Source organism: Dipodomys merriami, unplaced genomic scaffold, assembly GCF_024711535.1.
Source record: "Dipodomys merriami isolate MVZ:Mamm:240054 unplaced genomic scaffold, mDipMer1.0.p SCAF_177, whole genome shotgun sequence".
NCBI lineage: Eukaryota > Metazoa > Chordata > Mammalia > Rodentia > Heteromyidae > Dipodomys > Dipodomys merriami.
The window spans coordinates 1,600,836-1,626,186 of NW_027203126.1; the positions used below are offsets into that span (position 1 = coordinate 1,600,836).

General features: G+C 41.7%; 1 protein-coding gene across 4 annotated transcripts in view; it reads right to left on the minus strand.

The window, feature by feature from the left end:
- The window catches only part of LOC138829861 (BICD family-like cargo adapter 1), an 84,750-nt gene that overhangs the window by 53,005 nt on the left and 6,394 nt on the right, over window positions 1–25,351 (minus strand). The window lies entirely within an intron of this gene.

Here is a 25,351-nt window from a genome sequence, read left to right on the forward strand (position 1 = left end):
GGCTGCTGGCTTTTGAGGTGAGCTTGCTGTCCTGGGTGGTAGTAAACCTTGTGATTTTTCTCTGTGATTTTCGCATGGAGGTTCAGGAGACTGCTCTTCAATTTTGTTTTGGTGTGTCTGTCTTTGCTTGGTTGCTGATTCTGTATTGGTAGAGAGAGTCTGTGCCTGATCTGGGTTCTGTTGGGAGCCTATTTCCAGCTGCTATTCTGACTTACTTAGGATTCTCAGCTCTCTGCTGTAGATTGCTGGCAATTCCCGCCTTTGGAAGGGTTGAGCAGCCTAGACTGCTTGTGTTTGCTCCTACGGGTGCTCTTGTGAAGAACAGATGCTCTGGATGCACTCTCCCAAATGCTGGAGTCTGCTATGGGCTCCTGATGTGTTTTTGTTTATTTGTTTTGGGCTGGTTGTGGGCTTGAACTCTAGGTTTGGGTGCTGTCCCTCAGCTTTTCAGCTCAAGGCTGGCACCCTACCGTTTGAGCCACAGCACCACTTCTGACCCTTTTTGCTTTTGTGATGCTGAGGAATCAGATCCAGGGCCTCATACATCCAAGACTATCACTCTATTGCTGAGCCGCCTTAACAGTCTGAGCTCCTGCTTACTATCAGGTGCTGGCAGCCTGTGTTGCCCAATTCCCAGTCTAGGGTATATGGGTGGAGTTTTGGTGGGGTTTGGGCTTCTCTTGTCCTGGGCCTCCAGGTCTTTTGTTGTCACAGGCGTGCTTCCCGGGGGAGTGTTGTTTCCTGGTTTTCTCCCCTCTGTTGAGGCGTATGCTCAGCTTTTTACTTCAATTGGGAGAAGTTGGTTGTGTTGTTCAGGTGCCGGATCCCCGGGCTTGGTTCCGGCCCCAGCCTGGAGCGCGCTTGTTAGGCCTGTGCTGATGTGTATACCCCCTAGGTTATACAGCCTGGGGGACACAGTTCAAATTTCTTCTACTGTTGGTAGTCTTGACCCAGGGGCGCTGTTCCTGGCTTGGGCATTTAAGCTCCCTTCCAGGGGTGCTCTTGCTCTAGCCTGGCCAGCTGAGTGTGCTCCACGGGCTGGTGGAGCTCTCAAACAGTTCCCAGTTTTAGTGGGTCCTGTGGTCCGGGTGCTGGGGTAGGGAGTCTAGGTCAGGGTCTGGGGATTCCCTCCAGCTCTGGTCTCCCTTGAGGGATACACTTCCCCTGTGGGGTACTCACCCTGGAGCTGGTTGTTTCTGTGTGGTGTAGGTCGTCAGTTGTTGTTGCAATCCGGGCTGGGTTGGGCGGTGGTGGCTCTGTGTGATTCTTTTCTGTCTCTGCCTCTGTCGAAGCTGTTGGGTCAAGAGTGTCCACGCTCAGGCAGCTTCTTCTCGGTACCTCTGGGGCCCAAGTGACCCCGCCGGGTTGTTGCGATCGTGATCGGGCGGGCGGGTGGTCTGCAGACAGGACCCTTTGTCGCGCCGAGCCGCTTTGGCGGGATGGAACCTCTCTGCTCGGGTGGAGAGTGCTGGATCGTTGCGATCGCGATCCGGCGGGCCGGGTGGTCTGCCCCAGGTTAGCTTTGAATTGCTAGGATTACAGGTATTAGCCACCTGCAGCCAATACAAACTAGGGTTTTAATAGTTCTCTCTCTCTCTCTCTCTGTCTCTCTCTCTCTCTCTCTCTCTCTCTCTTTCTCTCTCTCTCTCTCTCGGTGGTCATGGGGCTTGAACTCTGGGCCTGGTCGCTGTCCTTAAGCTCTTCAGCTCAAGGCTAGTGCTCTAGCCCTTGAGCCACAATGCCACTTCCAGTTTTTCTGAGTGGTTTATTGGAGATAAGAGTCTCACGGCCTTCCTGCCCAAACTGGCTTCAAACCCTGATCCTCAGATCTCAGCCTCCTAACTACCTAGGAATACAGGTGTGTGCCACCAGCATCCGGCTTTAATAGTTCTCTTAACGGTCATCTATGCTAATCAGCTCTAGGCTAGTTTCAAGAGATTTATTATATTCCTCACCATGGATGTTTTCCTGCCTTTTTGTATGCCTATAATCTTTTGCTGCTGGACATTGTGGATTTTACCTTGTGAATACCTTGGTATTCAGATAGCTTTTCTTGGAATCTTATATGGAATTCAGTTAAGTTACTTAGGCACATTTTGATCTTTTTGAGTTCTGCTTTTAAGAGTTGTTAGGCAGGTCCAGAAAAATGACCATTCTGGTATTATTTCCTATAACTATGGCAAGTACTTTTCCCAACTGGACTATGCAATGCCTTATGCACTATAAAGTTTCCTGCAGCTGGCCGCAACAAGCATTTTGTTACTAATATATATGCATGAGTCATCATCACTCCTTAAATTTCCTATGAATTACCAGTTTCTACTCCCTTGCTTACAAACCTTTGTTGATGAGGCTCTGCAGAGTACCCAGGAGAGACCTTTATCAGACCTCTGGGGTTCTCTCTTTCTCTCTTTCTGGTACTTGGCTCTATGAGCTCTAGCTGCTTTGGTCTCCCTGGATCATCAGCTCCATGTCAACCAGATCACCTGGGCTCTGCTTCCATTCTTGATCCTTGTGTCATAGCCCAGAAAGTTAAGCATGTTGGGGGCAATCATCTTTTCTTGTTTAATTCTAAACAAATTTCCATCCCATATCTCTTTATTTTTTTTCTATGAAATTGAATAGACCCAACTTGCTTTTCTATAGGATGCCCATTGTCTGGATTTGTCTGTTTGCTTCCTATTATATCACATAACCTCCTCTAACCAAGGAGTTGACGAACACTTTTCAGGAGTAGGCTGAAGACTGTAGCTCAGCCATACAAAGTTCAACCAGGGCCATGAAAACAAATAAAAATAATAACCAAAAAACCCACCTTTGAGTCAGTACTGGTGGTTCATACCTATAATCAAACTACACAGGAGGCTGAAATCTGAGGACAGAGGTTTGGAGCCAGCCTGGGAAGATAAATCCAAGAGACCGCTGTCTCCAATTAGCAAGCAAAAAGTTGAACAAGAACTCAAACTCTGAGTTCAAGCCCCTGTACTGGTAGACAATGCTCACATACACACAAAAACAACTTTCTGGGAGCATGCAGAAAGTAAACAGTCTTTGTGGGCCATATACTACCTCTGCTATATATTCTTATCTTCTGGCTTACTGTATTTTTTTTCTAAAAAAATCAATTCTTTAAAAATGTACAAAACCGGGGCTGGGAAGGTGGCTCAGTGGTAGAGTGCTTGCCTTGCACGCTCAAGGCCCTGGGTTCGATTCCTCAGCCCCACATAAGCAAAAAGAAAAAAGCCGGAAGTGGCGCTGTGGCTCAAGTGGTAGAGTGCTAGCCTTGAGCTGAAGAGTTGAGGGACAGCGCCCAGGCCCAGAGTTCAGGCCCCATGACCAGACCAAAAAAAAAAAAAAAAAATGTACAAAACCATTCTTAGTTAGGCCCTGGGTTGGTATTTTTTTCAGATGACGAAATATGCTACTTCAAACTCTCTAAACCTTATACAACAAACCTAGTAATCAACACAGCCAAATCAAACCCAGATATTTAGTGCTGAAACCATCATCCATTTCACTCTACCAGACTGCTGCTTAGAAAGTGATAGATTATGCTGGATACTGGTGGCTCAAGTCTATAATCCTAGCTACTCAAGAGGCTGAGATCTGAGGATTGCAGTTCAAAACCAGCCCAGGCAGGAAAGTCGGTAAAGACTCTTATTGCCAATAAACTACTCAGAAAAATCCAGAAGTGGTGCTGTGGCTCAAGTGGTAGAGCACAAGCCTTGAGTAAAAGCAGCTCGGGGACATTACCCAAGTCCAGAATTAAGCCCCAGGTCTGGAAAAATAAAAATAAATAAATAAAAATGATGAACTATGTTCTGACTTCAGCAAGGTTTAAAGTTTTTGTTGAGATAAAAAAAGAGACTTGGGGCTGGGAAGTTGGCTCAGTGGTAGAGCGCTTGCCTTGCATGCACGAGGCCCTGGGTTCGATTCCTCAGCACCACATAAGCAAAAAGAAAAAAGCTGGAAGTGGCACTGTGGCTCAAGTGGTAGAAGGCTAGCCTTGAGCTGAAGAGTTGAGGGACAGTGCCCAGGCCCAGAGTTTAGGCCCCACAACTGGACCCCCTCTCCCCCCCCCCAAAAAAAAGAGACTTATTGGCGGGGCTCTGGTGGCTCACGCCTGTAATCCTAGCTACTTAGGAGGCTGAGATCTGCCGGGGCAGGCAGGAAAGTTCTGTGAGACTCTTATCTCCAATTAACCACCAGAAAACTGGAAGTGGCAATGAGGCTCAAGCAGTGGAGCACTTGCCTTGAACTGAAGTGCTCAGGGACACCCAGGCCCAAAGTTCAAGCCCCATGTCTGACAAAAAAAAAAAAAAAAAAGGAAAGAAAAAGAAAAAAGAGACTTACCTAAGGAAGTCTTCCATTGGTTTGATGTCATTTAACAAGGACCCTAACCACATCCATTTTGTTCCTTACCAATCATGAAGCATGATTCTTATAACTTCAGCTGCTGATATTAAATTAGGCAGGAACAACTGTCCCCATTCTTGATCCGACATTAGAATAGTAGCCTTCATTATTGGCTCTACATTTCAGTGACCAAATCCATCCCAGAGCAAATCTCTAGGGGTAGGATCCAGGTATTACTATTTGGCTCAATAGTTGCTCAGTTGATTCTCTAATGAGCAGTCAAGGATGAGAATTAGAGCGTTAGAATACAGTAGTAACACTAAGTGACTGGATTGACTAAGTATGGGAAGGAGAAAGTTCCTATTCAAAAAAGATGAAACCAAAGAAAACGAGTAGGTAAAAACAGCAACATGACATCTGCAGAACTAAGCACAGAAACAGGTATTTGTAAGTATCCACATGGACTCCATTCTATGGGAAGTTTGAGAAGAGAGATTACTATTAATCTAGTCTAATTCAAGTGAGTTACAATTCTCACCTGTATGATTTCTCAGCCCTACTGCATCCTTCTAAATTGCATTGCTTTCTGCTAATAATACTCTTACTGAATAACTACTGTAGGCCAAAGTTAGCCATGTTTTCATTTAGTCTTCCAACAACTTTATGAGGTAGGTCTCTAATTTTACAAACAATGCATAAATAGACAAAAGGTAGCTTATATTGATTTCTAAACAAGCCATCTGGACTTCTAATGTATCATCTTATACTTTTTATTTATTTATTTTTTGGGTCCGGTTGTGAGGCTTGAACTCTGGCCCTGCGTGCTGTCCCTCAGCTCTTCAGCTCAAAGCTAGCGCTCTACCACTTGAGCCACAGTGCCACTTCCAGCTTTTTTCTTTTTGCTTATGTGGTGCTGAGGAATTGAACCCAGGGCCTCATGCATGCAAGGCAAGCACTCTACCACTGAGCCACCTTCCCAGCCCCATCTTATACTTTTAATCAATCTACTGGTGCAAATTTGACATCGATTGCCATGTAAGCACCTATAGCTATATATATGTAATAGAGTAACATATGTGTATGTATGTTTTTCTTGTAGACAAACTTGAACCCTTATATGTTGTTGGTTGGAATATAAAATGGTAATAAGTTTCTTTTTTTTTTTTTTTTTGGTCGGTCGTGGGGCTTGAACTCTGGGCCTGGGCGTTGTCCCTCAGCTCTTCAGCTCAAGGCGAGCGCTCTACCACTTGAGCTACAGCGCCACTTCCGGTTTTCTGGTGGTTTATTGGAGATAGGAGTCTCACGGTCTTTCTTGCCCGGGCTGGCTTTGAACCGCGATCCTCAGATCTCAGCCTCCTGAGTAGCTAGGATTACAGGCGTGAGCCACCAGCGCCCGGCTTGGTAATAAGTTTCTTTGGAAATCAGTTTGGCAGTGTCTTAGAAAGTTATAGAGACATACTATGCATGAATTCTAGTCTTAGTCATCTATTCAAGAAAGGTGAACACATATATCCACACAAAGACTTGTATATGAATATTCATAGCAACATTACTCTATGAGTAAAAAACTGGGAGCAACCCAACTTTCCATCAACTGTTAGTGAAAAAGCAAAGTACAATCTATCTTCACAATGGAGCTCCATTCAGCAATAAAAAGAACAGTTATATGTTACAACATGGGTGAATCTCATAAACTCGCTAAGTGAGGAGTCACACACAAAACTACATATTGTTTGACTCCGCTTCTATGGCTATAAAAGGGCAGTCAGTACAGTTATAAGTTATATCAGTGCTTTTCTGGGACCTAGGGTGAGCCAGGAGTGGGGACTGACTACAGAAGGACAAAGGAATTTTGGGATGATGGAAATGTTCCAAAATTAGTGATGTTTGCGCAACTCTATGTAATTGCTAAAAAATAACTGAGTTATGTACTTACATTGGTTAAATTTTATAAACTATAATAAGTTATAGTTCAACAATGCTGTTAAATCACTGAATTAAGTTTAAAAAGGGAGGGGGGTTCCTAATATTGAGACCAAGAACCTGTGATACAGAGAGTGTTGAAAGAATTAGGCAAGAGTGAATACATACTAAAAGAAGTGAAATATAAGTCTCTGAGTAGGTAAACCAATTATTAATACTAGAACCATAGAATGAAATAACACATCTTTGATTGACTTTAGTTCTAACATATACTTAGCTCAGCCCTGTGTTTGTGTATGTGGAGGTACCTGACAGCAAGTCCTCAAAAAAGTCCAGTAAGTGATTGAACACAATGGATGACAGAATGTGGAGAAGAAAGAAATGTACAAAAGCATTCCTGGTGGTCACCAGAAGGAAAACCCAAAACTGGAAGGACACTGATGAAAGTGAACTATGCAACTTGTGGGTAGAGATGGGAGGGAGGGAATGGGAGAGAATGAGGGAACAGATAGCACTATGTGAAAGGAAATGTACCTATTAACTGACGTATGTAAAGGTAACCCCACTGAATGTCACTTCTAAAACAACAATACATTTTTTACAAAACTCAAAAACTGGAGGGAAATGAACTACAGAGGCTTCATGAGGTTGCAACTGAGCATAACCTGGGGAAATCCCAACAGGTGGCAATGTGGGGAGGTGTTGTAAGGTGGGAAAACACGGGGCATTCTCAGGAAGTAGACAAATTTGGTTGAAGCATAAGGTACAAATAGTGTGCAGTGGCCAGCAGGGCTAGAAATGAATCCGAGACCCAGGCCTTCCAGTTACACAAAAGGAGAGTATATTGAAGGCAACCACCCACTCAAGAGTTTCCAATGAGGAAGGTGTCCAACAGTAGGGAAAAAGACAGAACAGCAGAGCTGAAAGGCAGGGAGAATAGTGCAGTTGAGGACAGTGCCTAAGGAGGAAAACTTCAATGAGGGATGTGGGAGGGAAGAAGGAAAGACTTCAGTTCTCTAGTCCTGGTGCAAGGGAAGTTCACCTTGAGTCACAAATCCTCATCCCCTGCAGGGATTCTGCTTTGTCACTTTCCCTCACTGGGGGATTTGTCTGTCTCTTCCATTCACAGATGAAGTCTGTAACCAGCACCTTTGGCAGACAATGTTTAAGAAGACATTTTTACTCAGAGTGTATGTAGTGTGTGTTTCAAACAAAAATAATTCAAAGCCGGGCGCTGGTGGCTCACGCCTGTAATCCTAGCTACTCAGGAGGCTGAGATCTGAGGATCGCGGTTCAAAGCCAGCCCGGGCAGGAAAGACCGCGAGACTCCTATCTCCAATAAACCACCAGAAAACCGGAAGTGGCGCTGTAGCTCAAGTGGTAGAGCGCTCACCTTGAGCTGAAGAGCTGAGGGACAGCGCCCAGGCCCAGAGTTCAAGCCCCACGACCAACAAAAAAAAAAAAAAAAAATCAACTTGGGTAAATAAAATTCATTTCACTTTAAGGAAATGCCTTTGCACGGAAAGAAGAGTTTCAGTCCTACGCTGTGTTCAATTTCAATGTGTTTTTTGAGGAATAAGGCAAATATTGAAGTAGATGGCAAGGCTTTGAGTTGATTTGAAGTAATAAGTGTTATGTGCCTCAAAGAATGCCTGTTAAACACTGAAGTTCCTTTCAATAATATATGTCTGTCTGCCAGCCTCTAAGTAAAGTCTGTGTGAAACAAAACTGTCAGTTCGTAAACAGCATTATTTTTACTGCAAAGATGGTTAGCCCTTGTTTTTTTTTTTTGTTTTTTTTTAACAAAGTATTTCTGTACACACTTGCCTTAACCACAGTTCAGTGGTTCTCTGACCTTAGATGAGTCACATCCTCTAGGCCTTAATTATTTCTTCAACTGAAATCAAAGGGTCAAACTAGATGGCATGGCTAACCTCATCCTTCAACAACTGTAATACCAAGGGGTTCTCACCATCCCGATTACGCTGGATATCTAAGGCCAAATGAGTAACTATCCTCTTTCAGTCTTCAGAGAAAATCCATACCTGTTTTCTAGATACCTGCCACGTATGGTACTAAGTTCTACTAGGAATGAGAAAAAAACAATTAAAGACAGTCTCTGCCTTCAGACTGCCTAAAACCTAGCAGGAAAATCCTCACAACTATGTAGGATAATAAGTGACAATAAAATTTAGACCACACTCTTTATTATTTAGGTAAATGAGTTTGACAGGATGTATCCCCAAATGTCCCTACCTCTGAAGGCAAGGTCAAGGATAATATTTCATGTTCAGCCCCAGCAAAGAGCTGGAAGGCTTATCTATGTGGCCCATGAGCTGGACAGAGTAGAACAGGTTTCATTTTCATATTTTATCATCTGTTAAGTTTTATTTCTTGTATAATGGAATATAATTCCTATGTGATGGACTGTGTAGAGGACTCAGCTAATACTGCATGTCTTCAATTTATATTAGAACACATGGAGTTGATAACAGTAGATACCATTAATGTAAAGGGAGAGACATATGCTGCACCTGATATTAGTTACATCTTGTCAGTACTCTGAGCCTGGAAACAACAGTGTCATAGGAGGAAGAATACTGGTATCCATAGCAACATCACCAGACTGGGACAATGTAAAAAGCAGTAACCTAGCAACTGCTGACAAGAAGTGTATAGGGGGAATTCTGCCAGTTCTGTAAATGACAAGCATGTAGCCCTGAATGCAACTAATCAAACAATGGCAATGCAGAAAATCTTGACTTACGGCTGGGGAATGTCAACCTCATAAAACCCTCATACTAGTATGCAGAAATTTTAAACAGGAAAAGCATGTGGACACCTCCTTACTCCCAATACTTTCGGTGGAAAGCTGGGAAAGTACCTTATGTGTCATATCTAGAATGGAAAATACATTTCAGCAGGCCACCAATCATCTCAGCTTCAATATACAGAGGCAATGAATTTGGATGAGAAGCCACCCAGGTGTCAGAGGAGAAATGTACTCTGCATGCAAAGAAAGTAGCATTACAAAGCTTCCAGACTCACACTATATGACATCCTATGAGAACTTCCCCACAGAGGTGGATGTTCAGAGGCAGAAGGAACCACTAGCTCAATCCATTTGTGTCACAAACACAGACACTAAGAGCCACAGTGAGGGTTTATTCAAAACCTGGAAGCTTGTGAAAGAGCATGGGCTAGAACATAGGTCTTTTACTTTCCAGACTAATTGTTTCCACCAAAGTATGCTATTTGCCCCCATGTGTAAACAGGCATACTTTATGGAAATGAAAAGTAATCATCCATTATGTATCATCATTAAGGTTTACCTTAAGAGTTTCTCTCTCATAATAGTGTTACCTTATCTAACACGAATGGGTCCACCTACCCTAAAATAATTTGTAGAAGATAGCTTTCTCTTCTCTCTCTCTGATTCTGGATCAACTTCAAAGGAATTTAGTTAACTGTAGTTACCAGAAATATTACCAGAGAAAGATTCCCTATTTGGGGTAGAATAGAGAATCTGTTGTTGTTTTTTAAAGTAGTCCAGTTGTAACTACATTTGCCTTGGAACTCCACCTACTTAGAACTAGAAGGCCATTAGCAATCAGCTACTCCAACCCTTTCAGAAACCTCAAACCCAGCCCAGAAAAGGAAAGTCCAGGGCCCCTTCACTGACATGATGGCTGAGAAGGCCCTGTGATGGCTGAAACGCTGGCTGGTCATTCCTCACCCTACTCCCCAAGTTTTCTCTTAGGCAAAGTCTACATTTTCCAACCCCTCTTGTAACTGTGCCCAAGAGTTCTGATCAGCAAATGAGAGCAAGTAATATGGATCATTTTTAGGCATGGTTCACAGAAATATTCCAGGTTTTCCCCTCCTTGAAAGCTACCTATTGAAAATGGCAGAGTTGAAACATGGCAGGAGATGGCTGGATTACTGACTCATTGCTTTAACCGAGACTTGCTCACAATCAGGCACACCTCTGTTAAGTAAGATTTGGAGACTTATCTGTTTATGCAATATTAATATAAACAGCAAATACCATAACTAGGGTTGTTCCTCTACACATAATGAATACAAGCACCTCCTTTTTTCTTTATTAGTAATTTCAAAGAGATGGCTTGTTTTACCTGTTGAGCCAGTACTGGAAGTAGCAAAAAACAGATTGTAGACTTATGCAAGTCATTTAACTTTCCTGGGATTCAGCTTTCTTGCTTAGTAAATAAGACTAGTATTCTGTAAATCATTTTTTCCTTAACATACAGCTGAAAAATTACCTTTTCCCCTAAATAAAATACTACACTGAACTATTATATCTAAAACATAAAAATGCTCAGTTTGAAATGGAAATGGGGAGGAAAGCAAGAAACTACTAGTTTCAAGGATACTTCAAGTCTTTACTGCAACCATTCTTCGGCTATCTTTGGAGATCTGTGGCTCCTGAGAACCACTGATCTGAGCCAGTGGTTTTCCAATTTTGTCCCTCCGACTCCCCCAGCTTGGACCATTACAAAGGAAATATGATGAGATTCCTCAATAAACAGAATAGATTGGGTTGGCGATATAGCTCAAAGGAAGAGCACTAATCTGTGCAAGGTTCTAAGTTTGCTCCCAACACCATGAAAACAAAACAATAAAACAAAAATGAAAACCAGAATAAAGTAACCTTAAAGTTAAATATATAAATACATAAAATTTATACACTCAATAAAAACAATGAGGCCTTTTTAAAACAGAGAGATAAGTATGGCGGCTCATGCCTTGTAATCCCAGCTACTTGGGAAGCAGAGGTAAGAGGAGTGTGGTCTAAGGCTGTCCCAAGCAAAAACATAAGACCTTATCTCAAAACAAAACACTAAAAAAGCAGAAAGGATGGAGGGGGGGGCAGTGAGGGGATGACTCAGGTAATAGAGCACTGGCCCAGCAAACATAAAGTCCAGAATTCAATCCCCAGTATCACATTGGGAGAGGGAGGGAGAGACAGACAGACAGACAGACAGACAGACAGACAGAGAAAAGAGGGAGAGAGAGACAGAGAGAGAGAGAGAGGAAGGGAAAGAGAGAGGGAGGAAGAGAGGGGTTGGAGGATAAGAATGACAGTGGCAGTCTTAGTGCCACTATTGTTTTTTGCTGGTCCTGGGGCTTGAACTCAGGGCCTCTTTGTGCTCAAGGCTAGTGTTCTACCACTTAAGCCACAGCACCACTTTCAGTTTTTTTTCTGGATAGTTTACTGGAGATAAGAGTCTCACTGACTTTTCTGCCTGGCAGTTTTCTAACCATGATCCACAGATCTCAGCCTCCTGAGTAGCTAGGATTACAAGTGTGAGCTACTGATGCCCAGATGAGGGCCACTGTTTTTTTACACAGCCAGCCTTATTACGACAAAATACTCTTTAGTTAACAGAGATGGTTATGAGAAGCTGTGGGCCAGTCTCTGTAAAGGCAAGTTCAGCCAGCAGCACAAGTCAAGGTCCTGATGGCCTCTCATGTATTAAATGGATGTATGACTTCACTCTCAAGGGGGTACATGATGTCTCATTTGGTAATGGTTCTTCAAAGTGTTATGGATTTCAAAACCAAAACCAAATGTGCAGAACATTTTACAACCCATTGGTCCAGACAGACTAGATGTTCTCTTTTAGTGCTAAAATTTATGAGATACAACTGGGTTACTGTCCCAGACGCTAATGAAGAGAAATGGAGATGATGTGATCAGTGTCAAACTTCACCAGCTGTTCTGCTGACTTATGCTTATTCACTGGGCAAAGATACTTTTCAGAGCAACAATTGTAGCAAACAGAGGCAGGAACAGGATGGGGGGGTGGGGGTAAGTAACAAAACAGTGCCTGGTTTGCTGCCAGTACAAAAATTGGGGGCTGCATCTCACACCAGCAACAAGGGCAACTCCTCAACTTTGTTTTCACCTCACAATACTCTCTACAGAGAACCAAGGGAATCCAGATTTCAGTATCAAAAGGGTGAAATGCCATTCTATTAAGTCAAATCTAACAGCATTACAACTTCTCCTTCACTACAGGAAATTATCTGAATCTTGGCAAAAAAGAACTCTCCCTCTCACTTTCCTTCCCTCCCTCCCCCTCTCTCTCAGCACTGGTCCACTTTGGCCTTTTATTTTTGGTGGTTGGTTAGTTGGAGGTAAAAGTCTCAGAAATTTTCCTGCCCGGGCTCGTTTTAAACTGTGATCCTCAGATCTCAGCCTCCGGAGTAGCTAGGATTACAGGCACAGGATTATGAGCCACAGGCACCGGGTATGACTCTCCTCTTTTGCAAGTAAAAATCAGATTTTAGTAGAGCTGTAGCCAGCACAACTACCCTGGATAAATAATTAACAGGCTCACATAATTACCATAAGACTTTACCAATAAAAACACCCATATGTTGAAAGAACAAGCAATTGCTACTTTAATGTGTTTAACCTACTAATTAGCAATAGTACCAGTCTAGAAATGCTGGAATTGTCTTCATAGAGGAGCTTCTATAAGCAAATGTCCCTGTTCTGTTTTATCTGAAGTGATTCTTTCAATTCCCTGTTGTAACAGTATACCAACAGAAAGAAATGGCTAAAATGGAATCCCAAACCCTTGGATTCATTTGACCTAGTCTCAAATCTAAGGTTAAGGGGACATTCAAAACAGTACCAACCCAACAAATATCACCTAAGATAAATATACACATGGAAACACATTTTCTTTTCTTTTTTTTTTTTTTTTTTTTTGGTTGGCTGTGGGGCTTGAACTCTGGGTTTGGGCACTGTCCCTCAGCTCTTCAGCTCAAGGCTAGCGCTCTACCACTTGAGCCACAGCGCCACTTCCGGCTTTTTTCTTTTTTCTTATGTGGTGCTGGGGAATCGAACCCAGGGCCTCTGACATGCAAGGCAAGCGCTCTACCACTGAGTCACCTTCTCAGCCGTGGAGACACATTTTCTCTCTGATTGGGAACTCATCCCTAAAAATGTGTGAAACCAATCTTGATAAGTGTAACTCATGCAAGGCCTTGGGAAAAAAAAATCTAAATTTCTGATTCTCAGGTTCCTTACATTCTAAAGAGAGAATGAGGCCCACTCCTTCCATCACAGGTGCAGAGGAAGCCAAAGTACGTGGGCACCTTTGGACAACTTAAATTATTTGTTTAAGAACTTATCGTGTGTGTGTGTGTGTGTGTGTGTGTGTGTGTGTGTGTATGTGTGTGTGTGTGTGTATGTGTGTGTGTGTGCGCGCGCGTGTGATCGCGCACACATGATATAAGGGATAGAACCTGAGGTCTTAGCATACTAGTCAAATGTTCTATCTCGGAGAGAGCCCAGCCCTTATAAGCTTGTTTTCTTGTTTCTTTTTTTTTTTTTTTTTTGGGGGGGGGCCCCAGTCGTGGGGTCTGAACTCCAGGCCTGGGCACTTGTCCCTCAGCTCTTCAGCTCAAGGCTAGCGCTCTACCACTTGAGCCACAACGCCACTTCTGGCTTTTTTCTTTTTGCTTATGTGGTGCTGAGGAATCGAACCCAGGGCCTCATGCATGCAAGGCAAGCGCTCTACCACTGAGCCAACTTCCCAGCCCTAAGCTTGTTCTCTTAAATCTCTTTGCAGGAGGGCTGACTGAAAATCGCCATGCTTGTTTTCTCAAACAACATATCACCTGTTAAGTGAAGCATATTTTTAAGAAGAAATAACAAAGTCCCCAATCTCAAAAGGAACTATTCATTCCTTTCTCCTTTTCCCCTTCCTCTCTCTCTCTTATTGGAAAGTGAACTAAGGGCCATACTTGCTAGGCAGTGCTCCCAGCATTACTTGAGCCATGCTTCATTCCTTTTTTGTATTGGGCCAGCTTGGGCTCTGATCCTCCTACTTGTGCTTACCCATGTCGCCATGGATGACAGACCTATACTACTATGCTTAGCCACTGTGCTTCCCTTGAAGCTGGGTCAACAGGTGCACATCACCATGGGAGTCTTGATTCCTCCTTTTTGTTGGGGCTAGCTTCAAACCATGATCTTCCAATCTCGCTTTCTAAGTAGCTAGGATTATTACAGCCACTTTACCTGGCTTCACTGACCCTACTTTTGATGAGCAATCACTGTCATTCACTGTAAAATATCCCTGGAACAAGGAGGACTATTTGTCAGCCAACAGAGGCAGAGTGACCTTAATACTTATGGTCACTGTGTTAAAGCCTTTAACCTTGGGGTTTAAAGGGACCTGGGAGAAATTGCCCTCAAGGAATGCACTAAATGAGCTGTTTACTCTTCAAAGAAAAAAAATCAGTCTTTTCAGGGAAGATTAGCTTCAGTTAGGGCACAGAGAGTATTCTTTGCGTGGGGTAAAAAGGCAGACAGGAAACAAAGCACCTGCTTACATCAACTTCCTCCTACTCAGTTCACCTCACAGACAGAAACTCTGAAATGGCTCTTCCAAGAGTTGAGCTGTGTGGGGTGGGGTGTGGGGGTGAGGAGGGTGGTGGGAACAATAGAGTCATTGGTAGTATGGAAAAGGTGCATTCAGGTCTGAATATAGCTTCAGTCACGCTGAGTAAACTCCTAAGTGACTAACTGAAGAGACAGTTTCAGGTCCTGAAAATACTCAGATGTTGTGGAAGTTAATTCAGTTTTTCACCTCATTACAACAAAACTCTCATTATTTAACTTACATGAAATTTACATGGGCAGCACAAAAAGCCTTAAAACAATTATTTGATTTTATAACTCAGCCTTCCCTTCTCCTCTTAATTAATGATGGTCACTATATGTTTTAGTAGCTTAAGGCAAAATCCTAAATCTTTTTTCTCTTCTTTTTTATCCTTATAATTTGTGGACAGATTAGCAGCGTAGGCTGACCTTGAATTTTCCATCCTTCAGCCTCAGCCTTCCCAGTACTGGGACTACAGCTGTGTACTACATGCCTGACGACTGAGTCATTTTTAATTTTTCTTTCCTCTCTTCCCACTGTCCACTCCTGTTTGTTCCATTAGCAAAGCTGTACTAGTTCCCAGTCAAAACCTATCCTACCTAACCCTTCTTCCCACCTCCATGATAAAGGTGTTTACCTGCGATCCACTTGCAGAGCTGCTCTGAGAATCTCCATGCTTCCACTCTCAGTCCCTGTGGTCCAATTTCTCACAGTATCTAAAGTAATCCTTGAACAACTATCAATCAGATCATGAGGTCCTGCTGCTCAAAATGTATCCCCATCTTCTCTTCACCCCAAATTAAACCTCACTGCATAACATGGCTGGCAAGGCCTTATAAACTCTGACCAGCTGCCTTTCCATTCATTCTCAGGCTTTTACAAACTGTTCTCTTTGCATGGAACACTTTTGCTGTTTAGCCTACTCACAGTGTGCTTCCCCAAAGGTTCCTAACCCTATCAAAAACTGAGTTGTCCTACAGGTACCACTTTTCCCTCTTCCTCGGCTTTATTCTGTTCATGGCACTAATTTCCACCTGACTCCCACAGTATTTTAGGACAGGGAATTTACCTTGATCTCTGCAGGGTCCCAATCACCCAGGACAGTCCTTTATACATAGTGGATACACACTGAAAATATCTGTTGAACAGATAACTGAGTTTTTTTTAAAAATAATTTTATTTTTTATTTATTATGTTTATGTGGTGCCAAGGAATCGAACCCAGGGCCTCATGCATGCTAGGCAAGCACTCTACCACTAAGCCACATTCCTTGCCATAACTGAGTTTTTTGTATGTGTATGATGGTACTAGGGCTAGAACTCAGGGCCTTCTGCTTTCACTGTCACAGTTGGTGCTCTACCACTTGAGCCTTGCCTCCAGTCTAGAATTTTGGTGGTTAATTAGAGATTAAAGAGTCTGGTGGACTTTCCTGCCTCAGTTAACTTTGAACTGAAATCCTTCAAGTTTATGCCTTCTGATTAGCTAGGACTACAGGCATGAGCCACTAGCACCTGGCTTTTCTTATTCTTTTTCTTTTTTTTTTTTTTAGTGGTGGCAGGGATTGTTTTGAGACAAGGTCCTGCTATGTAGCTCGTGCTGGCTTTGAACTCATTGTCCTTCCTGTCTCAGCCTTCCAATAGTAGGATTACAACTTTTTTCTTTGTATTGTGAAATAAATATAACATGTATAAAAGTAAATATATAAAATGTACATTTATTACTTAACAAATAGTTATAAAGCAAACACTCTAATTGCCAACAAGGTCAAGAAATAGACCATTATTCACTTTCCAATATCCTTTCCAAGGGGCAAAATGAGATTTTCTGAATCTCCTACCACATATACACTCCCCAGGTAGCCATTTTCCTGAATTTTGTGATGATAATCACCTCCATTTTCTTTATAATTATACTACTTAGGCACGCAGTTCTAATAATCATAGGAGAGTACAAACTTATTAAAACATACTTGGAGGGAAATACGGTAGTAGCCATTAAAAATCTAATGTACATGCCCTCTGACCTAGCCATCTGTTTCCAGAATTTGTCCTGGAGAACTGCAAATGTAACAGTGCAAAAAAAGTGCCAAGAATGTTTCTAATACCAAATCATTGTAACCAATACAACATTAAAAAATAAATAAGTCTGGTGGGGGAGGGAAGAGATAGTAGGAGAAAAACAAAGGAAGGGGTAACAATGCTAGACAAGAAATGTACTCATTACCTTATTGATGTAACTATAACCTCTCTGTATAACATCTTTACAATAAAATAAAATTTAAAAAAGTAAACAAGTCCAACATGCAGTAAAAGAAAATCATTTTGTTTAAACAAAAAGAAAGTAAAAATAAGTAGAAAAAAATGTACGCAGCCTGGAAATATGGCTGTGGCAGAACACTTGCCTAATAGTTACAAGGCCCTGGATTTGATCTCTAGTGCTGAAAAAAGGAAAAAAAAGCATGTACGTGTACATGTGTATCATATATGGAAAAAAGTAATGCCAAAATTGTCATGTTTTTCTTTCTTCTTTTGTTCTTTCTGGTGGTGCTAGGGCCTCAGATTTGCGAGGTTAGCACTCTACCAACTTAAGTCATATTTCCAGCCCTTTCTGGGGTTGGTTATTTTCAAGGTAGGGTTTCACTTTATGACTGAGCTGAGATCTTATTTTTTTGTGTGTGATGCTATGAATCAAGCTCAGGGACTTCTAAATGTGAGATAATTGCGCTACCTGCCCTTACATATTTTTTAACTTAGAAACTTATCCTGTAGTAGCAAGTGTATCCTCCACTAACAAGCATAAGGCCATGAGTTCTAAGCCTAAGTACTGGAAAAAAAAAAAAAAAAGCAAACAGCCCCAAATAAAACAAAAACCCCAATTTATTCTGAGTTTGATCCCCAGCCTTTAATAAAAATTAAAACAAAACCTACGAACTCAGGATAGAGGCAAAGTTAAGAGTTTCTGAATGTCTATGAAGGGTGATTCAAGTAAAGCTTGGACACTTAAGAAGCCACCCCATCCTAGCCAAACCCTCTAGTGCCAAGCTCCCACAGACACAGACTTCAAAGTGTCTGGCTTTACCTGAGCTACAATAGACCTTTCTTTATTCCAATCTCTCCATCACCAATCTCAGACGATTCCTCCATGCATCTCTTGGTCTAAGTCCTTCTAGTTTAAAATGCAGGCTTTGATTTCTCCTTGCCTTGGACCTATGCCTAACTTCCTGCAGATGGCTTTTGCTGACGGCATTTTACCCCTTCCTTGTCTCAAGGATTCTATGGTGATAGCCTTTTTTGGTTTCACTCAGAGCCTGTAGAACAGCAATTTTTAAAAATATTGCCCCAAATACAGCTTTTCAATTTGGGACAATTAAAAGAGAAACACCCAAAGCCAGCATGACTAGGTGCATGACAAGCTGAGTGTGAGTAATTAGGCAGGTACTAATAGGGTTGAAGGACTAACAGGCAGGGCCCTGGCAAAATAAGAGCAAAAAGAGTAGCTCACACCTATAATCTTAGCTACTCAGGAGGCTGAGATCTTAGGATTGCAGTTCAAAGCCCAGGCAGGAAAGTCTGTGAGACTCTTATCCCCAATTAACCACAGAAAATCAGAAGTGGTGCTGTGGCTCAAAGTGGTAGAGCACTAGCCTAAAAAAAAGAAAAAAAAAAGAATAGCAACTTAAAAAATAAATAAATACGTATAAAATGATTTTACAGTAAATTCTCAAGAGTCTGTTCTGGGAAGAAGCCATCAGGGATATACAGGGACAAACTATACATCCTCATCAAGGCTTTGTTCAGAAGCAGTCACTACTCAAGTTTTTCAAAGGAGGACCTCTGGCTGCTTCCTTCTCCAAACTAGACTACTGTGATTTGCAAGTAGAGAAAGATGACATACAGTCTACAGTGTGTGCTTTTAAGTAGGAAGGGAAGCCATAATGATATAAAAATACTGGCCCAAATTCAAACAATGGCCAATCCTCCCATGAAATGAGATTTTTTTTGGGGGGATGAAAGCAAAAAAGCTAATTTTCACCTCCATCAGCAAGGTATGGGAAACAGCTATAAGGTAAGACACTCTGTAACTGACCAACTACTGACCATGAAACCTAGGGGTATACAACAGAAAGATACTTAAATGAATGCACAAAGCCTCTATCCATTCTCATCTGTGGTCCATTTTTCAGTTCATGACACCCTGGACTTGGTTCTTGATATGAGTTGGACAGTGCAGCCTACCCCTCCATTTATCGAAGTCTAATCCTACTACCTCAGAATGTCATCTATCTGAAGATGATGTCTTCACAAAGGTAAACAAATTAAAATGAGATCTTTAGGGTCCTAATCCAATGTGACTGATGGTCTCAAATGAAAAGGAAAATTGGAACCCAAGACAAGAGAGAAGGCAATGCAAAGAGACACAAGGGAAAATAGCCATCTACATGTCAGCGAGATAGATTTAAAACAGATCTACTTCTCCCTCACAGCCTTCAGAAGGAATTACTCCTAACAACACCTAGATTTTGGACTTCCAAAAATGGTATACATTCAGTTCTGCAGGGAACGAACAACCTGGCCCTAGTAAAGAAAACAGGTCTAGCTACAACGAGGTGGTGGGATATATGAGAGAATGAAAAAGAAAGACATGACTAATATATTACATATAAAGCCACAGGAAAAAGTGTAAGAAAACATCCCAGTGTCTACAAACTCTAAAGCTATGCATTTTGGGAGAGGAAAAAAAAATCTCAAAAGTCCCTAAGCAATTTCAAATCTCATTCTTCAAAAGAAATCAATAGGTTTTTCCATTCTTTGGTCAGCAGGTACTAAAGTCTGCCCCTAATCTTTGCAAGACTGTGGGAATAGTGTTTTATTAATTTTTAAAAAACCATGAAACTGCTCTTTTACCTCTTATTTAAGTTTCTAACACTACTGAGATTCATTTTGAAAATAATATTTTACTCCAACTGCTTCTCAAGACTAAATCACAACCCTGCTATTATGTATATCATTATTATTAGAAACAAGGCTGTTTGCACATCTGTCAAATCACTGCTTTGGCTTTTAGCTACACAAGCAAGGCTCCATGAACAGTGTTATGCAGGTGTAGTTGGTTAAATTCACTGAATAATTGCTTCAGGACTTACTGAGCAAAACCCATACCTTCACTGTTGTTATTTGGGGAAAAAACTCTGGAGCTGATACACCATGTACCAGAAGGATCTTTCACAAATCTGCTACTTCAACATTTGAGATACACACAAGTGTTGTATCTCTCTTTCCTGGATATCACGTTTCACTGTACTTTTTCTGCTTTTGGAGTGTCTATAGGTCCTAGTAAACTCTACTGTCGATGCCACTGTAATGTTAACTTTTTAATTTAGAAAGTGAATTACACTTTCTCCAAGTATGTTGACCTGAGTTCCAAGCAGTGATACAGAATCTGAGGAACTGGAAGAGAACTTATTTTGTCCAGATGAGGAAATGCCCAAATAAACTTTGAGAAAGAAAGCCCCAGTGTATATGCAGCAATGTCCAATAGGTACTAAGAATGAAGGAATAAATCAGATTTAGGTCAATTTTACACAAATATTTTTTTGAATATCAACTTAAGTACTAGACAAAACATTGCCTGCATGGACACATTAAGATGAGCCATCAAGTTGAGTGGTGGTACCTGTAATCTAGCACTTGGGACACTGAGGCAGGAGGATCATGAATTTGAGACCAGTCTGGGCTACACAGCAAGATCCTGTCTCAGCAATAATAACAAGGAAAACCTTATGGATAAATGCAAACCATATGAATTTTTAAATGATATTTCACTTTATATTTCAGATTCTTCTGCTATTAAGAGAATCAAGATTGACCAGGCAAGAATCTGACCTATACAACAGATCACAGTAATTATAACAATAGCTGAGATTTGAGCATTACATGCATTATATCATTTAGTCCTCATAACAATCATTACCTACCACAGTTGTTTCCATAAACAAGAGGAGGAGACAAAAGGGAAAATAATGTTTGTTTTCCTAGCTAAGAGCTGGTATTTGGTCTCAGGGCTGTCTGGCTTCAAAGTCTGTGATCTTAATTGCTGACTTAGAAGTCCTGAAATGGAGGCACAGAAAATTTAATCAGTCTTGAATTGAAAGATACTTAATCAAGTCATGTATCTTCCTGTCCCTGAAGTTTTCCCAGATGTAAAATGAGAGTATTATCAATCCCTTCCTTCATCATAATGAAGATGCAGAAGCTCATGGGATATATTTGCTTATAATATCTTATTTTAGTGTTGAAAAGAACCATCAACACACAAGTATGTGTGCATGAATGTTCACAGCAGCTTTATTTACCAAAAATTGGAAACTACCAAATGTCCACCTGCCAGAAGATGTACCAACCCAATATGTTATATACATATAATGGAATATTCTTCTACCATAACATAGGATGAAGTGCTGATACATGCTACAACATGAATGAATTTTGTTACCATGATGCCAAGTGAAAAGAAGCCAGTCACAAAACACCACATATGGTATGATGTCAGTTACATGAAATGTCTAGAATGGGAAAACCCAGAGACAGAAGGTGGGTGAATGCATTAGGCCATGAGTTAAAGCACAGAGTTCAAGATTATGAGGAATGAAGAGTGACTACTAATGAATACAGGGTTTCTCTTGGGGGGGGGAGGTGATGGCGGCACAGCACTGTAAACACTGTAGAATCATTGAGTTGTATATATTTAAAAGGTAGATTTTAGCTGGGAGCTGGTGGCTCACACCTTTAATTCTAGCGTATTCCACCTCAGATCTCAGGAGACTAGATAGGATTGTGGTTCAAAGCCAGTGTAGCAGGAAAGTCCATGAGACTCTTATTTCCTATTAACCACCAGAAATGGAGCTGTGACTTGAAGTAAAAGAGTGCTAGCTTTGAGCAAAGAGGTCAGGATTAGCACTCAGGCTGAGTTCAAGCCCTACCACCACCACCACCAACAACAACAAAAACAACAACAACAAAGGTCAATTTTGGCCAGACACCAGTGGCTCACATCCATAAACCTACCTACCCAGGAGCCTGAGATCAGGAATACCTCTGGCATAAAGAGAGCTGAAGCAGAAAATTTTACTAAATTGCATCTCAAAATAACTAGCAAAAAGCCAGGCACTAGTGGCTCACATCTGTAATCCTAGCTACACAGGAGGTTGAGATCTGAGGATCATGGTTCAAAGCCAGCCTGGGCAGGAAAGTCCATGAGATTCTTATCTCCAATAAACCACTAGAAAATGGAAGTTTTCTTGAGCTATGGCTCAAGAGGTAGAGCACTTGCCTTGAGCTGAAGAGGTGAGGGACAGCACCCAGGCTCAGAGTTCAAGCCCCATGACCGACAAAAAAACAGCAAAAAACAAGAATGGAGGTATGGATCAAGTGGTAAAGTGTCAGCCAAGCAAATAAGCAAGTGTGAGGCCCTGATTTCAAACCTAGTAACAAAAAAGGAAATCTAGATAAAGCTTTTTTTTTTTTTTTTTTGATGCCAGTTCTGAGGTTTGAACTCAAGGCCTGGGCACTAGCTCTGAACTTTTTCTTTTTTTCTTCTTCTTTTTTTTTGGGGGGGGTCCAGTCGTGGGGCCTGAACTATGGGCCTGGGCACTGTCCCTCAGCCCTTCAGCTCAAGGGGAGCGCTCTACCACTTGACCCACAGTACCACTTCCGGCTTTTTTTTTCTGCTTATGTGGTGCTGAGGAATCGAACCCAGGTCCTCAAGCATGCAAGGCAAGCGCTCTACCACTGAGCCACCTTCCCAGCCTGTGAACTTTTTCTTTTTGTTGCTCATGACTAGTGCTCTACCAGTTGAGCCACAGTTCTGCTTCTAGATCCTGGTGTTAACTGGAGATGAGTCCTGTCCTATCTCAGCCTCCTGAATAACTAGGATTACAGATACGGGCCACCAGCTGTTGTTTTGTTTTGTTTTCTTTTGTCGGTCCTGGGGCCTGAACGCTGGGCCTGGGCACTGTCCCTCAGCAATTCAGCTCAAGGCTAGCGCTCTACCACTTCAGCCACAGTGCCACTTCCAGCTTTTTCAGCTTATGTGGTGTTGAGGAATCAAACCCAGGGCCTCATGCATGCAAGGCAAGCACTCTACCACTGAGCCACCTTCCCAGCCCCGCTGTTGTTGTTTTTAAAGAACCATTCTGGAAGCCATGGCAGCCAAAGGAAACAAATGTAAAAATACTTTGGACAAAAATATTATTGTAATATTATACTCTGATTTAGATATTATATATATGCTCATAAAAACACTGCAAAACAAACAACAATAACAAAAAAAAAGCACAACATGGCCTTATACTACCTTTGTTGGCTGCTATCTTGTCTAGGAGAATCTTAATTCACTTCAAAGTACTTAACTTCTCTAGTTCCTGAATACCCAGTTAATAAAATGATAATAAAATGCAATCTAAACTTGCTGCTAATGGAAACCCCAGGGACACGTCCTGCTTAAGAAGAGAAAGGGGAAAAAAAAGCCGCAAAACCACCAAAGGCCTATATTCAAATCCAAAGAGGGTAACAAGAATCTAGATCTAGTGGAAATGCTATCTTCCTACATTCTTTTTGGAGCAGCTTATCAGGAATTTCTATAGTGAAATCAGGCAATAGGACAATTATAAAGACATTGCTTAAATAAAACAACGCCAAAATAAGCACTTACCCTCATGTGCTGCTCACTGTAAACAATTAGCCCATGTTTACTTCTACAGCACTTGTATGTGGCACTAATTTTTACCTCCATTTTAAAGGTAAGGAAACTGAGGTATGAGAAAAGTCACCCAGTTAATGAGAAACAATCAGTTCTACGCTCTGCAGTTACATATGAGCATTTGTTTCCTCCCTTCATCTATTTTGGTCACCTACCTTTCACTAGTTCAGAAAGTACTAGGGTGGAGTCTGACTTTGCAACATGAACTTGGTCCCAAGAAAGCTTAATATCCCTTTGATTATTCTGATTTATTGTATTCGTTCTGTAAGTCTTCATAAGAAAACACTTGCTAGGAGCTGCATTTGAACAAATAAATCAATCTGGCCAGGCCCTGGTTAACATGAAAAATGAACAAAGAGACTCAAAAACCCATAAAATTTTTTACAAGAATAATGATTCCCTTCCCAAACTGTGGAAAAAGGTTTTAGAATTGACTCAGAAGTGTTGGGAGAGAGCCAGCCCTGTGCACTGACTTCTGGGATTGTCTAGGTCTTGCTTCCCAGGCAAGCAAACGGTGACTGGTTTCTCCAGAAGGGAAACCTGCATGAAAGACTTTTTAGCTCTACCTACCACTGATTCCTCACCTTTCACATGCACTCATATTTTCCTGTAATTCGCTAGTCTCCAAGTCATTCCGTTCTCTCTCTCTCTCTCTCTCTCTCTCTCTCTCTTTCTCTCTCTCTTCCTTCTCCCTTCTCCACTGATAGCATTTCCCTCACAATTCCTTGTGAGGCAGAAAGATTTTCAACTGTTTCAGAAGACCAGAGGAAAACACATATGATACAGTGAGTGAAAAAACTTCTTCAGAGCGTCACCCACTAAACCAAGGTAAGATTCAGAAATTAACCTCACTCTGCCCTACCTAAGCCTTAGAAATGTGGTAAGGGTTCTTTTTTCTCTGCTAACTGAACTTATTAGTTTCATTATCAACATGAAGGAAGGACTGAAGTACAGTAATACAACTGCCTTTTTTTTTTTGAGGCAGGGCTCACTATATAACCTATGTTGTCTTCAAACTCACAATCCTCCTCTATTTTAACCTCCCAATATTACAATTATAGGTGTACACCACCACACTTGGCATAAATCTAGGTCTTAATTTTCAAAAGTAGGTAGATTTATAGACCAAGGCATTAGTAACACTGCTGGATTTCTCTCCCCACCCCACCCCTGCCTCCATCAGTCATGGGGCCTGAACTCTGGGCCTGGGTGCTGTCCCTCAGCTCTTCAGCTCAAGGATAGCGCTCTTACCACTTGAGCCACAGTGCCACCTCCAACTTTTTCTGCTTATATGGTTCTGAGGAATCAAAACCCAGGGCCTCATGCATTCAAGGCAATCACTCTATCACTGAGCCATCTTCCCAGCCCCTCCTGGATATTTTTTAAAGGTATGTTCTATATTTGAATTAAATGTCTACCCATTCAGCCCTCAAACTCTAAAAATTTTAAATACAGATGTGATTTTTATCTCCTTCCATTAACCACATTGGCAAATACAGCACCAATGCAAGTCATTGGCTGTACTAAAGCTCTCTAAATTTTTCAGTTTAAAAACTGTATCTAAGCCAGATGCTGGTGGCTCACGTCGTAATCCTAGCTACTCAGGAGGCTGAGATCTGAGGATTGAGGTTCAAAGCCAGCCCGAGCAGGAAAGTCTGTGAGACTCTTATCTCCAATAAACCACTAGAAAACCAGAAGTGGCACTGTGGCTCAGTAGTAGTGTGCTCGCCTTGAGCTGACTATATCTAAAAACACAAAAGGACAGCACCTTTTAATATTTGGACTGAGTTAATATAATTTTACCAGTAATGATAGAATTTTCTAGGCTTAGGAACCATAGGCTTTTAAAGCTAAAAGAAAAATTAGACATCATTAGGCACAGCTCCTTTATT